Source organism: Nuphar pumila, chromosome 5, assembly GCF_984573655.1.
Source record: "Nuphar pumila chromosome 5, dmNupPumi1.hap1.1, whole genome shotgun sequence".
Lineage (NCBI taxonomy): Eukaryota > Viridiplantae > Streptophyta > Magnoliopsida > Nymphaeales > Nymphaeaceae > Nuphar > Nuphar pumila.
The window spans coordinates 32263471-32276691 of NC_143253.1; the positions used below are offsets into that span (position 1 = coordinate 32263471).

The window sequence follows — 13221 nt, forward strand, 5'->3', positions numbered from 1 at the left end:
CCATCAAAGAGGATTCGACCACTTCGGGCAATGGATGCGTATTTAGAATATTGTATTTGATACATGCTATATTTCCTGCTTTGCAAACGTGTAAGCATACAGATAAGCAACATGATAAATTTTCATAACTTTGCATGCATTCATACGTTCACATCATCACCATCATCCATCATCATCATAGAAATATACGCAAACATACAATAGAGATAACATCATAACATTTGTCATTAAGGTCACAACTCAGACCTTATGGTCCCTTACTTATTATGTAGCCCTATACGCAAGCACATTCATTCATTAAGCATTCAATTATGCCTTAATAGTTGAGCATATTATTCCCTAAAGAAAATCAGACCTTTACACAGCATACACAGGCTGAGAAGTATTCATAAGGGTACGTATATCGAGGGATGAATTATGCAAGTATTCGAGAGTCGATTCATAAATTGATTCCAACTTGCGAAAAGTCCAACTTTGTCTGACTGTTACAGAAGCTATAAAAGAATTTTTATTTTGTGGTCAAAGCTGAATTTTTCATAGTCTATAGGAAATTTTGTCACCTTTCCAATGCTACAAACCCTTTATAAAAAATCATCTGTATAAGGGAGTTATAAACATTTTGGTGCATACTTGTACTTTTATGTTCTGACTGTCACAGAATAGTGCTTATTCCACGAATAAGGCTTAAAATTTCACAGTAGATGTGAAATTTTCTTAGCTTTCCAACTCAACAAGTCTCTCATTAAAACTCTGAACGAGAGAGATACGAGCAATTTATCGGTTAGGTGTCAGGTCAAAAATATGTTATATCGGGTATATGCATTCGGGTGGGGCCAAAACAGGTCACCCTAAACCATATTTCTGAAATTTTTTGGTAACTTTTAATCTATCTTGATTTTAAAGTTTTATATATATTTTTTAATATTTTAAAGTTTAAATGGAGTGCTACATAGGATGGGACAACCCACGTATAGACTCCTACTACTTTATTAAATTTTACAAATTTTTGAATTCCATTCCATTAAATGAAATTCTATGCTAGTTCAAATGAAATTCTTTACAAATTGAAAATGTGAAATTTTATGAAATATCAATAAATGAAATTTAAACTAAGATTAAATGATATTAAATTTCATTTATAAATTTTTGAACTCTCATATATTTAAATTATTTATTTTAATTATCCCTTAAGGGTTAATTCAAATTTCTCAGAAATAATTTCTAAAAAATTTGAACTCAATAAGGTCGATGAGACCCTGGGGCATGTAGGGTATTTTTTTATACTTAATATATTTTTTTTTCTAAATTCCACAAACCCTATAGCATAATACTTAAATAAAATTATCATTATGAATTTTCTCTTCTAAAAATATCATTTTCTCAAAAATGCATTTCAAAAATGATTTTTACCATGGTCAACAGGACTTGTTGTCATTTTGAATATTTGATTTCATTTTGGTTTTGTATATTAGTTTTCAAAGTAAATTCAAATTTATTGAATTTGCCTTACATAAATATCAAGTTATCCTAAATTTGTCTAAAATCCCATTCGACTTTATTTCGATAAAATTTATCAGTTATTTTATTTAATTTTTATCTTTTTTAGGAATTTGATTATGAATGCAAATTTTACTTAAATCAACTTGAATCAACTCTAATTTTTTATAAGATGTTTCATATATTTTATTTTGGAATAATTTATATTTTTACACTTCTTTCTCACAAAATTCATCATTATTATTATTTTATTTATTAAAAATATCCTGAAAATTTTGCAGGTATTATTTCTAGATTCAATCAAAGGTTTTAAATTCAAATTCGATTAAAAATTGAAACCCTGATTCAGAATAAATTCTCAACTTGGAATTTATTTTGAACCCTCATTAATGATCAAATTATAATTTAATTTTTATCTTAATTTTGAATAATATTTTAGCCTTAATTCAGTATTATTTCTCGTAAAACATAAAAAATTTATGGGTTCTACAATAAATCACCTTGTTTTAGACATAACTTTCTACTCCGATGTAGGATTGACCTTATTTCAAAATCTTAAAACATCTAGTTTAATTGATTTTTTGGACAAAAATTTTGAGGATGTTGTTTTAATGACCAAAAATAAAGTTAAAGCCTACAGAACTTTATAACAAGCTAAAAATACTAGATTTTGGTACATGTCTCAAGAAATAAAATATCTCAGACAAAATTTGTATGTCTATAGGAATATTTTCTCAATTCTTTTTTTATGTTGCTAAAGTACAAAAATTGATTTAAAACCAAGATTATTCATTTGAGAACAGATAGAGAAGGTGAATACTTAGGTAGAGAATTTGACAAATTTTGTATAGATAATAGAATTATTCAACAAACTTATGTTTTTCAAACTCTCAAACATGATGAGGTAGTGGAGAAAAAAATAGAACACTTATAGAAATGATGAATGTTATGCTTCTTAATATGAGTCTACATCCCAACTTGTGAGGAGAGACTCTACTCATTGCTTGTTACTTCTAAACCAAGTTTTTTATTTTAAATCTTATAAATTACCTTATGAATTGTAGTTTGGTAAGAAACCTGATCTTAGTCATTTTTGTGTTTACAGTTACTTAGCATATATTAAATTTTAAAAAAAAAGAATATTGGACCTAGAGCATTCAAATATGCATTTATTGGTTATACTCAGTAAAACATAAAGATTTTTTAATATTGCTAATGATGTTATTGTTAAATTTAAATATGTATCTTTCATAGAGCATAAAAATGCATTTGATTCTCCACCTGATGATGATTGTATTGTAGTTGATGAACATTTTATTAATGACATGATTGAAAATTTTAATGATTATGATACTGAATCTGAAATTGAAGTTAGACATAGTAAATGCTTTAAAAAACCAATTAATTTTTTTTTATTTTTATGAATTTCTGATTGAGAATGTTTATGTATCTTTTTAAAAGGCTATATCTTATCAAAGTGTTTCCTTTTGGAGAGAAGTTATAAATGATGAAATAGATTTGAAAATTAGTGGATTTTCCTGTTGGTTACAAAACTATTGGCTGAAAATAGATTTTTAAAAAGAAGGTGTTGATTATTTTGCTTCTATAACCAGAATAACTACTATTAGAATTATGATTGTTATAGTTGTCATATATAAGCTTGAAATCCATCAAAGACATGAAAATGAAATTTTGAATGGATAATTAGATGAAGATATATATATGAAGCAACTTGAAGGCTTTGTAATGTAGGAACAAGAAAACAAAGTTTGCAAGCTTGAGAAATCTTTATACGGATTAAAGCAGGCTCCTAAGCAATGGCATGAGAAATTTTATAGTGATTTGGTAAATAATGGTTTCAAAATACTTAAAGTTGATAAGTGTGTTTATAGTAAAGTAGATTGTAATTTTATTATTATAATTTATTTATATATTGATGACATACTTATTTTGGGTTTTATAATATTAAATGTGTGAACCAAAAAAAAGTTTTTTATGTTTTATATAAAAGATTTGGGTGCTACAAATTTTATTTTAGGAATCAAAATTATGAGTAATAACAACGACATTGCATTAAGTCAATCACATTATATTGAAAATTTTCTTTCAAAATACAAATATTTTGATTATTCATCTATATGCACTCCATATGATCCAAACATAAAATTAGCTCTTAATGATGGTGTAAGTGTCCAACAATTAAAATATGCTAGTGTGGTAGGTAGTCTTATGTATGTGATGAGTAAGGTGTGTAGATATACTAATAATCCTAAACATCGATATTAGAATACTATGCATAAGATTCTTAAATATCTTAAGCATATTTTAAATTATGAGATCCATTATATCGAGTTTTCTGCTATTATTAAAGGGTATAGTGATGCAAGTTGGAACACTAAATTTAAATATCTCAAATCTACTAGTGGTTGGGTTTTCACCATTGGTGGAGGAGTAGTTGCATGGAGGTCTAAGAAATAAACATATACAACTCATTCTATAATGAAATATAAATTTATTGCTTAGGCATTTGCTTATAGAAAAGGTGAGTGAGTGAAAAATATGTTAGTTGACATCCCATTAGGTGAAAAGCTTATACTTATAATTTCAATATTTTGTGATAGTCAATCAGCTATATGTAAAGTTAATAATTTATGATATAATGGAAAACCTAGATACGTAAAACATGGTTATATCAAATAAATTATTGATGACAATATTATATCTTTGAAGTATGTAAAGTTTTATCAAAATTTGGTAGACCCATTAACGAAAGGCCTTTTGAGAGATGTCATTATTAAAATATCAAGAAGAATAGGAATTAAGTCAATTAAATCATCATCTAAGGGTACCCAACCTAGAGAACTGGAGGTTTCACAAGCTTGTGTTTAATGCAAAATAAATTGATGAATGACAAGTACTAAGCATATTTATGTGAACTCATTGATGATGAATGCTCATGAGTTATAACGAATATGAGAGTTGCGTTAATAGCTTTTAATGAGTTTATAGGTCTTAAGGCTAGGGTGTGTGTTGCAGAACACTTAGACAAACTCACCTATATGAGTGTAGAAGTATGAGTCATTTCTTATGATAATTAACAATTCTCTAGAGCATTTATGAATTCAAGCAAGTACAAGGCTCTAAATGTGTCAACTTGAAATTCACATAATCGAACTTTAAAATCTATATATGATGAACAATTTGGTTAATAATATAAGGAGCTAAGTTCACTTAGTACCTTAGTTAATTTAAGTTTTTTTCACTAAGTGAGAGTTCAAGTCCGAAAGACACTCTCACTAATGCATAGGTTTTTTATACAAGCCAAACATATTTTGAAACTAGTGGGAGATTGTTGAAAAAGGTTTTAAAATAAACGATTTTCTATGATGGGATTGTACATGTCACTTGTTTTTTATAATGATTTGGTTCATTTATTGTTTCTCACCAAAATACCTTTGAAAAGTGTTTAGTCTCATATCTAAGATAGAGATATTTTTTTTGTAATTTAAATAGTCTTTTCGCTAAGTATAATAATTTAAAAACCCTTGTGTCTAAGGATGGCTTGTGAACGTTGTTGCGCAATGCATAAGAACAAATGTGCCAGACCATGCACACGTGCACATCTGTGTGTGTAAAGGTGTTTGAGTGCAACAGTGCTTAAGGTGCAATGTAGCACTTCACACACTTGCAACGATGCAAGGTGCCTAGGTTTTGATCGAATCGAGCCCACCTTGATTTTTTGACAAAGTCAACTTTGACAATATGCAAGATGGTGTTATTAGAAGACCCCACCCCACCAGTTATACAACGATTGGGTTTTGAACTTGGAACGTTCCATACGTTCCAACACAAGGTGAGGTGAACTAACATCTCCTCCCAAGCAAGGGGAGCTTTTGTTGTATTACCATCAAGGGGTCGGTCAATGCTGATCGTGGATGTGATCAATGGCATGCAGCGACCGTAGTTTGCCTCTTATTCTCAGTCATTCATTCTTCATGTTCCAGGTGTCATCCATATGTATCATGAATGGCTCTGAAATTTTTTATGGGTTTGTGGTCCCCACTTAAACTATCCAACCATAACCGTTGGATGTAATGGCATCGAGTAAACTAAACCCCTGACTGGGTGGGTGTGGGGATGGGTGGGGGGTTACCCCCGACCTCATCCTTTCTCAACAAATTGTTCTACTAAATACTTATATTCGTTGCTATTAAATTGATTATTAAAGTTGGTAATAGCAACTGATTTACAATTAGGTGGACGTCCGTATTTTTTTTTATATAGTCCAGGAAACCCCGAAACCCAATCACCGACCGCAGATTGGTTGGCCTCCGTTTGGTAAAACCCTTGAGATCCCCCTGCCCATCAGGGGCTACACCCAGCTTTGACCTTGCAGCAAGGGACACCACCTGTGGGTTTTGAACTTGCCTCCGGTCAGCTTGGTGATATTCACAAGTCACAACTACCATATGAGCAGAGCCCTTGTATGCCATTGGTATTGTTATAATTAATAAACTAGCATACCAGTAGAAACAAATAGTATATGTCAAACATCAACATCTCATTCTCCCAATAGAGAGCAACATTTAATCTGATGTTGATGTGAGATCCAGCTACAAGAGAAGTGAAAATTTTGGGGAACATTGAAAAAAACAAGGAAAAATACAAACAAAAGTGAAATCTGTTCCGATATACACACCTCTGGCAGGAATAATATTTGAAGGGAGGGGATCTTATGGCACCCTGAACAGCTATAGCAGCACTCAGGTTAGCAAATGCTAGACTGCGTCCGTTCTTTATGCAGGCCCTGCTGTTTGCAAAAATATTGTTCCATTACAGTGACCACAAGTGAGATTGCAAACAGTCACAAATATTGTCGTTTTCTTGAAAATCTCGTAATTTTATCATGAGATTTTTAAAAGGAAAATACGATCCCTTTAAAATATCATATTTTTATCCCGATATTAACGCAATAATAATTAGACAGTTTAGATTTTTTTTTTTTACATATTTTTAAAATTTTAGCCTTTCCCAAAAGCAGATTTTCAAAAAAGCAGAGAAAATCCTGAAAATGGTTCCTAAACAGACATACAATTTTTTTTGTCCAACAGAAATACACATCTTCTGAATGGTCATTAGGTCTTTTAACCACTATGCAACGAGTCATGGCCAACCAAGCTCAGCTTTGGTTTGGCTTATGCTCGGGTCGGGCTCATTCATGAACAGAGCTCGAGTGGAGGTTCATGTTAATTTGTGTAAATGAGTCAAGCGTGATCGGCTCGATCGAGTTGAATTAAAGCTCCCAATATGGAAAATCAGAAGGGAAAGAAGGGGATAGCACATCTGATGCAGAACGAGTTAATTTGCCTACAAGAAACTCAACAGTGTGAACTAGAAATATGTGAACTTCTGTATGCACCATGATCTTAAAAGATTTTCTTTTAAACCGACCATATCAATGTGATCTACAAGTTCACAGGAATCAGCACATAGATCGCCCAATTACGGAATCTAAGTAAGCTTTTTAATAATTGAAAAATGACAGTCAGAAAGTTTTGTAAATATTCAAGATTCAAATAATATGTTTCCATTAAAAACAAATACGACATAAGTGCGCGCTCATAAAACAGATCATGCCCAACACATTTGTAAGATTATATTTATGAAAAATGAAACCCTGGAGAATGCTTAGTCATTAATTAATTTCACATATTACTACTTAACATGATTGAGTTTTCCCTTCAAAAAACCATTGTTAAGAGAGTATTAATTGGGTGGAACCAAACACAAAAGCATTCACAAACATCCCACGATCGAATCCCAGAAAAAAATGAAAAGGGCCCATAAGCCAATGCCATAAAAAAACAAATAGTAACCATAGAAATTTTGATAATCAAAACACCTCAGAACGTACACACCGATTATCAAAACCGATGTCCCCAAAAAGATGGATCGCCCTTTGAGCACACTCCCAACGCCGTGACACCATGCCCATTAAAAAAACAACACACATTTTCCACCGCCCCCCAATGGAAATTATCCACTAGTACAAAGGACCAGCCCCACCTTTCTGGTTTCTGACACTCCCAAAATTTATAAACATAAAGTAAGATAAACAAGAGGAAGATCGAACAAGAAGAAGAGAATCATGAACAAAACTTAAAAGCACTAAACCAATGGAACCACCAACCGACCACAAAAACTGAAGTCATTTCCCCCCTCCTCCAAACACCTCTTCCTCCACCTCGTCACCTTTTGCCGGCAGCCTCTCTTCTTCAGAGAACGTCTCCAATGCCCTCTTCTCCTGCTCCTCTTGTTCCTCCTCCTCGTCTCCCTTCTTCCTTGCCTTCCCACCACGACGAGCCCTCTCTTTTCTGGCTCTGAACTGCATCATCAACTCTTCCAAGGCCTTGTTGGGGTCGTGCCGATTCCTGATGAGCACCTCGCTGATGTCCGCGGGCGTCATCCGCGCGTCGTCCACCACCTCCGCCATCACCGACACCCTCTCCTCGTCGTCGGCCTCCACGCCCAAATAGTTCCTGAGAAGGATCTTGAGGGCTTCGAAGGAGCAGTAGCCCATGTGGATGTGCATGTCCATACGGCCGGAGCGCAGCAGCGCCGGGTCGAGCTTCTCGATGTGGTTGGTGGTGAAGACGAAGATGCGCTCGCTGCCGCAGCACGACCACAGTCCGTCGGTGAAGTTGAGCAGGCCGGAAAGCGTGACGGAGTTCGCAGAGCCGTCATCGTCAGCAGCCGGCGGAGTTCGGCGGTGGTGGTGACGAGGGGAGCGGTCGGAGACGAGGCTGACGGAGCAGTCGATATCCTCGATGACAATGATTGACTTGCTGGTGGTTCTCATGAGCAGGCGGCGGAGGTCGGAGTTGGTGTGGACCTCGGAGAGCTCGAGGTCGAAGACGTCATAGCCGAGGAAGTTGGCCATGGCGGCGATCATGCTGGATTTTCCGGTGCCGGGGGGGCCGTAGAGGAGGTAGCCGCGCTTCCAGGATCGGCCGGTTTTGCGGTAGAAGGACTCGCCGTCGGAGAAGGAGCGGAGGTCGGAGATGATGGCGGATTTGAGGGAGGGGTCGATAGCGAGGGTGTCGAAGGTGGAGGGGTGCTTGAAGGGGACGGACTCCCAGGGGTTGCCGCGGGAGTCGATGGCGCCGTTGCGGGAGTGGGTATAGAGGAGGCGCTCCTGGCTGCCGCGGCGGATGCGGGAGGAGACCTCCATGATGTGGTCGAGGTAGGAGTTGAGGAAGAGGGGGCGGTGCTTCTTGTGGATGCGGAGGACGAAGGAGCGGCGCTCGTCGGTGAGGGGACGCCAGGAGAAAGGCTGAGGGGTGCGAGGGGTGACGACGTGCTCCCACACGGCGGGGACGCCGCGGAAGGTGTCGAGGAGGCGGTCGTTGGAAGGGAGGCCGAGGGTGAAGGCGGAGGAGTTGAGGGGGCGGGAGAGGGAGACGCGGGTGCCGGAGTGGGCGGCGGCGCCGTGGCTGAGGTAGAGCTGTACCGCCGAGTAGAGCTCGTTGGTGTTGACGCCGTCCGTTTCGGCGATGTCGTAGTAGGCGTAACGGGAGAAGAGGGAGAGGGAGCGGGAGAGGAGGCGCGAGATCAGCAAGCGGAGCTCGGGGGGAAGCAGCATGCCCACGAGGGCCTGCAGGAACGCGATGATACCCATCGCCGATGCCACCGAGGCCCACAACTGCGTGCTCGTGCTCATGCTCATGCTCACTCTCTCCTTTTTTGCTTGCTTGCTTGCTTTCCTGATCGAGTTTCCTCCTCCTCTTTCTTTGTTTTTTCCTGCTTGTGAATACGTTTGTGACTCTGTTCAGTTATTCTCCCTCTTCCTCGTTCTTCTCTTCTTAGTTAATTTGGCTTTCTGGGGATACGGCAAGATAGCTCCTTTCCCCTCGATCAGTCAGAGAGAGAGAGGCTGCCGTTGTAAGCTCGGTTTGGCGAGTGTCAGGGTTTCGATGTGCCGGTGGTGGAGGGATGCGAGAAGAGGAGCGGGGAGATGGGTGTGGTGGGAAGTGGGGGCCTTATTTATAGAGCAGACGTGACGAATATGAATTATGAAGAACATACATAAGTGTGAATTTTTTTAACCAAAATTTCTGCTTTTACTTAGCAACGTGTGAACAATGGTTACCAATGGTCATTTACCAAAGGTGGCGAGTGAGAATGATTATCTGGTTGAAGAATATGTTTAACGAGGTTTTAGAAAAAAGTTAAAGTGGTAGTTTTTGTGGAAATTATGTGTGTCTGCGAGAGAGATTATAGGGAGGCTGATTTGTTTTTGTTTGAAATTGCAACCCCATAAATAACAAGAGTACAAGCAGCAGTTACATAGAAAAGGAAATATGGTGATTTCGTTTTTTGCCATTACGGAGTATTCTCTCCCGTGCAAGAAAAAGGCATCAAATCATGACAGGAGAAAGCACTCCTGCCTTCGGCTATATCAGGCAGCAGAGATTAACAGTGAGCACTACTCAACCTAGGTTGTCATTTAAAGCGAAAGATGTGCTTGAATAGGTTTTGAGTGTAGTCTTCGCCATTATATTTTTAGTAGAGAAAGAGAGAGAGCGCTCAACATTTTTGGGTTTATTATCACGAGATTGATTGGGGCTAAATTTATTAGGTAAACTGTTACAGGCATGATTTGATGATTAAGATTTTCAGCCTCCAAGTCATGAGAGAGAGAGAGAGAGAGATTAGTTTAGTATTCTTATTTTAAAAATGGACTTTTAACTCGGGAACAGAGTGAAAATTTGCTTGCCGTGTAAGTTGGTTTATTGGTCTATAATTCTATTACTGATCTTAGGGAATGAAGTAGAGAGTCGGGCTTGTTTGTTATGTGTGCATGTGTTAAAATCCATTAACAAAATGGCGTTTATGATACTCGCAGAGTCTCAAATTTGAGTTTCATCAGGGGCCAAATATTCATAAAAATGTGCATGTGGGGTTGCGCAAAAATGTAAAATATTCAGACAGAATAAACCGGCAGAGCCTTACCCAGAAGGCAGAAGCTTTTCACAAAAAGACAAAAACAGGTCCCCCACTCAACCTCCCCCCATATTTTCTGCAGGCTGCAGTCCTACGGTGTCCTCTCGCTCTCGCTCTCGCTCTCTCTCTCTCTCTCTCTCTCTTAAAAATGAGTTGGAATGTGTGTGTTTTTTGGTTTTTCTTTATCCAGTTTTCCTCCATCATCAACAAAGAAAAACTTCCTTTTTTACAAAAGTTTTGCACATTCTAAGTCGGATAGTCTCGTTTACACTGAGATGAGACGATAATCATCAACTTCATCATCGTATTCAGCCTAGAGCTAGGTGAATCTTTTAAGGCTTTCTGGTTATGAGTACGTGCCAAGGCTTTTGATGTTGTCAATGACCTAAGTAGGCCTTATGAGAACATATTTGAATTGGTAGGTCTTCATCTAATTAAAACTTGAGCAAAAATTTTTTTTTTTTTTTTGAAAGGCAATCTGGGGTTAGGCAGACCCCTACCAGCTATACAACTATACCATTGGACCTACAACGTCCCAACACAAGCTGCTCCTACCAGACAAGCTGAGCCCCCGTTGGTTAAAACTTGATCAATTTTATAAACTGCTATGTTCCAGTTTCCTCTCAACCTGGTCATATTTTCGAAGCATGAGTAAGTTCTTTGTGTCACGTCCTTGTGGTGCGTGTTTCATCAAGTGACTCTTCCGCTTCACGTGATGCCCCCCAGCTTTGCCCTTTTATTAGATAGTTTGCACTCTGCACTTCAGCATCACAAAACTTTGTCGTGTCTATGTTTGTCAGCCTTCATTTTTCATGAATTTGGGCAAAGATTTTACGGTTATGTACTTAATACGAACTTTGTTTTTGTCACCCACGCTTGGCACGTCTGTCCTATACGTACTGCTGGGCTTGTTGACACACATGTCCTAGACATCTGGGCTTGAGCTGATATGGGCATTAAGTCAAGCCCAGATTACCCAAAGAAGGGAACTTTTACCCTGTGACTTTGATCAAGATCCAAACACCAAATATATTTATTGTGTCCTGCCACTACAGAGCTACTACTAGTAGCCAGTACACTTGATGCCATGTTTGAAAAAAAAAATGGTTATCATGGGACTCCATTTTCCTTAGGTCCTTAGCCTATCCATGCCCTTGGAACCAGCCGTACAACCAGTTTGCTGAAAGACCAGCTTAGCAGGTTAATTTGGGCATGAACCTCTCTCTCTCTCTCTCTCTCTCTCTCTGTAGCCCAACACTTCCTAGCTGCAAAACGGTAGATTTTTTGCGTGGTTCCGTAGCACAAGCATTCATGAGTTTGTTTTGATGGGGTTTGTGCAGAAAATAGTCTCAGACAAATTTGATTGTGCCATCAAGTGGGGGGAATTCTTAATTTATTGCAGTTTCTTTTTATTTGATTGATTGTGGTCTCTGCTGCATTGCAGCCTTAAAACCCTAGAAAAGAAACCCTGCTCCAAAATGGTAGAAAAAAAATAAGATGGAGACTTTTTTGCCCTCAACCAAAAATTTAAAACCCTAGCTAAAATCCTTCTTGGGTGGAATGCCTGACTCACTCATGATTGTCCCCATGCAAAGCCATGCGGTGCAAGTAAAGCTCGTCTGGCAAGCAATCACCGTGGCCGTACACACAATCGCCAAAAGGCTTGAGACTCTTGGGGTTTCTGCCTTTTGGTTAAAGAAATGGCAGGCCTGGTTAAAAAGGGACTCTGGTGACCTAGCTAGGCACCTTGTCCTAAAAATCTGGGGGCAGTAGATTTGCAGTATTTGCATGATTTTTTTTTCTTTTCTTCAGCTATTGGAATTTGTTTATATATGGACATGTCCCTAGAGAAGGCATTTTGCTGTGTCCAATTTAGTGATGAAGACGAACCTACCATAAATTTTATAAAAATTTATGAGTACCCACCTGTTTTTTGAACTATTTACAAACACAAGCCTAAAATTTGCAAATTTATAAGCACCAGTGTAAGTTTGCAAAATAATTTTTAAACACAGCTTGGTTTGCCCGCGTAGTACTTTTCATAATTACCACTCCTTTCAACAAGCCAACGTCAACCAAACTGATGGTTGAAACGCGATTGCTGGCAACACCTTCACCCACTGATGACTGAGCTTGTTCCCTGCTGGTTACTGGTCACTAGTCGCTGTCCGCCTAAGGTGCTGCGACTCTCTCTATCTGACGCAAAAAGGACAAGATTTTTTCCTGCTGCCCCGTCACACACTCACTCACTCTCTCTCTCTCTCTCTATCTCTCTCTCTCTCTCTTTTCCTCTCACACACGCACGACTCTTTTTATAAATCTAAGCTCAGAGACAAGGTGAATCATCAACATGGGAGTTCAGGCCTAGGTGAGCAGTGCCACCCTGACTAGAATATTGTGCCCCCCATTCCCTTTGGCTGGATGAACATTCATGCAAATTTTATAATACAACATTCCTCGTAGAATATGGGTTCATATTTCCAAGACCAATTACAAGATGTCACTTGCTCCAATTTTTCTATGATAATGGCAACAAATGTCGTAAGACCCTGGACCCAGATCTGAGCTCTTAAAGATGGGCACAATCATATATGAATTGTTGGACTTTAAATCATAACCAAATTTGATCACTCAAAGTCTAATTTTGCAAGTGGATTGAACTAGGGTTGTGGATAAGTCACAACTTGGGTGGGGATTGCTGATGGAAGTGTTTTAAGGGCC

General features: G+C 38.0%; 1 pseudogene; it reads right to left on the reverse strand.

The window, feature by feature from the left end:
* Positions 1-7705: 7705 nt before the first annotated feature.
* LOC149837306 (AAA-ATPase At4g25835 pseudogene) lies at positions 7706-9503 on the reverse strand (annotated as a pseudogene).
* Positions 9504-13221: the final 3718 nt, after the last annotated feature.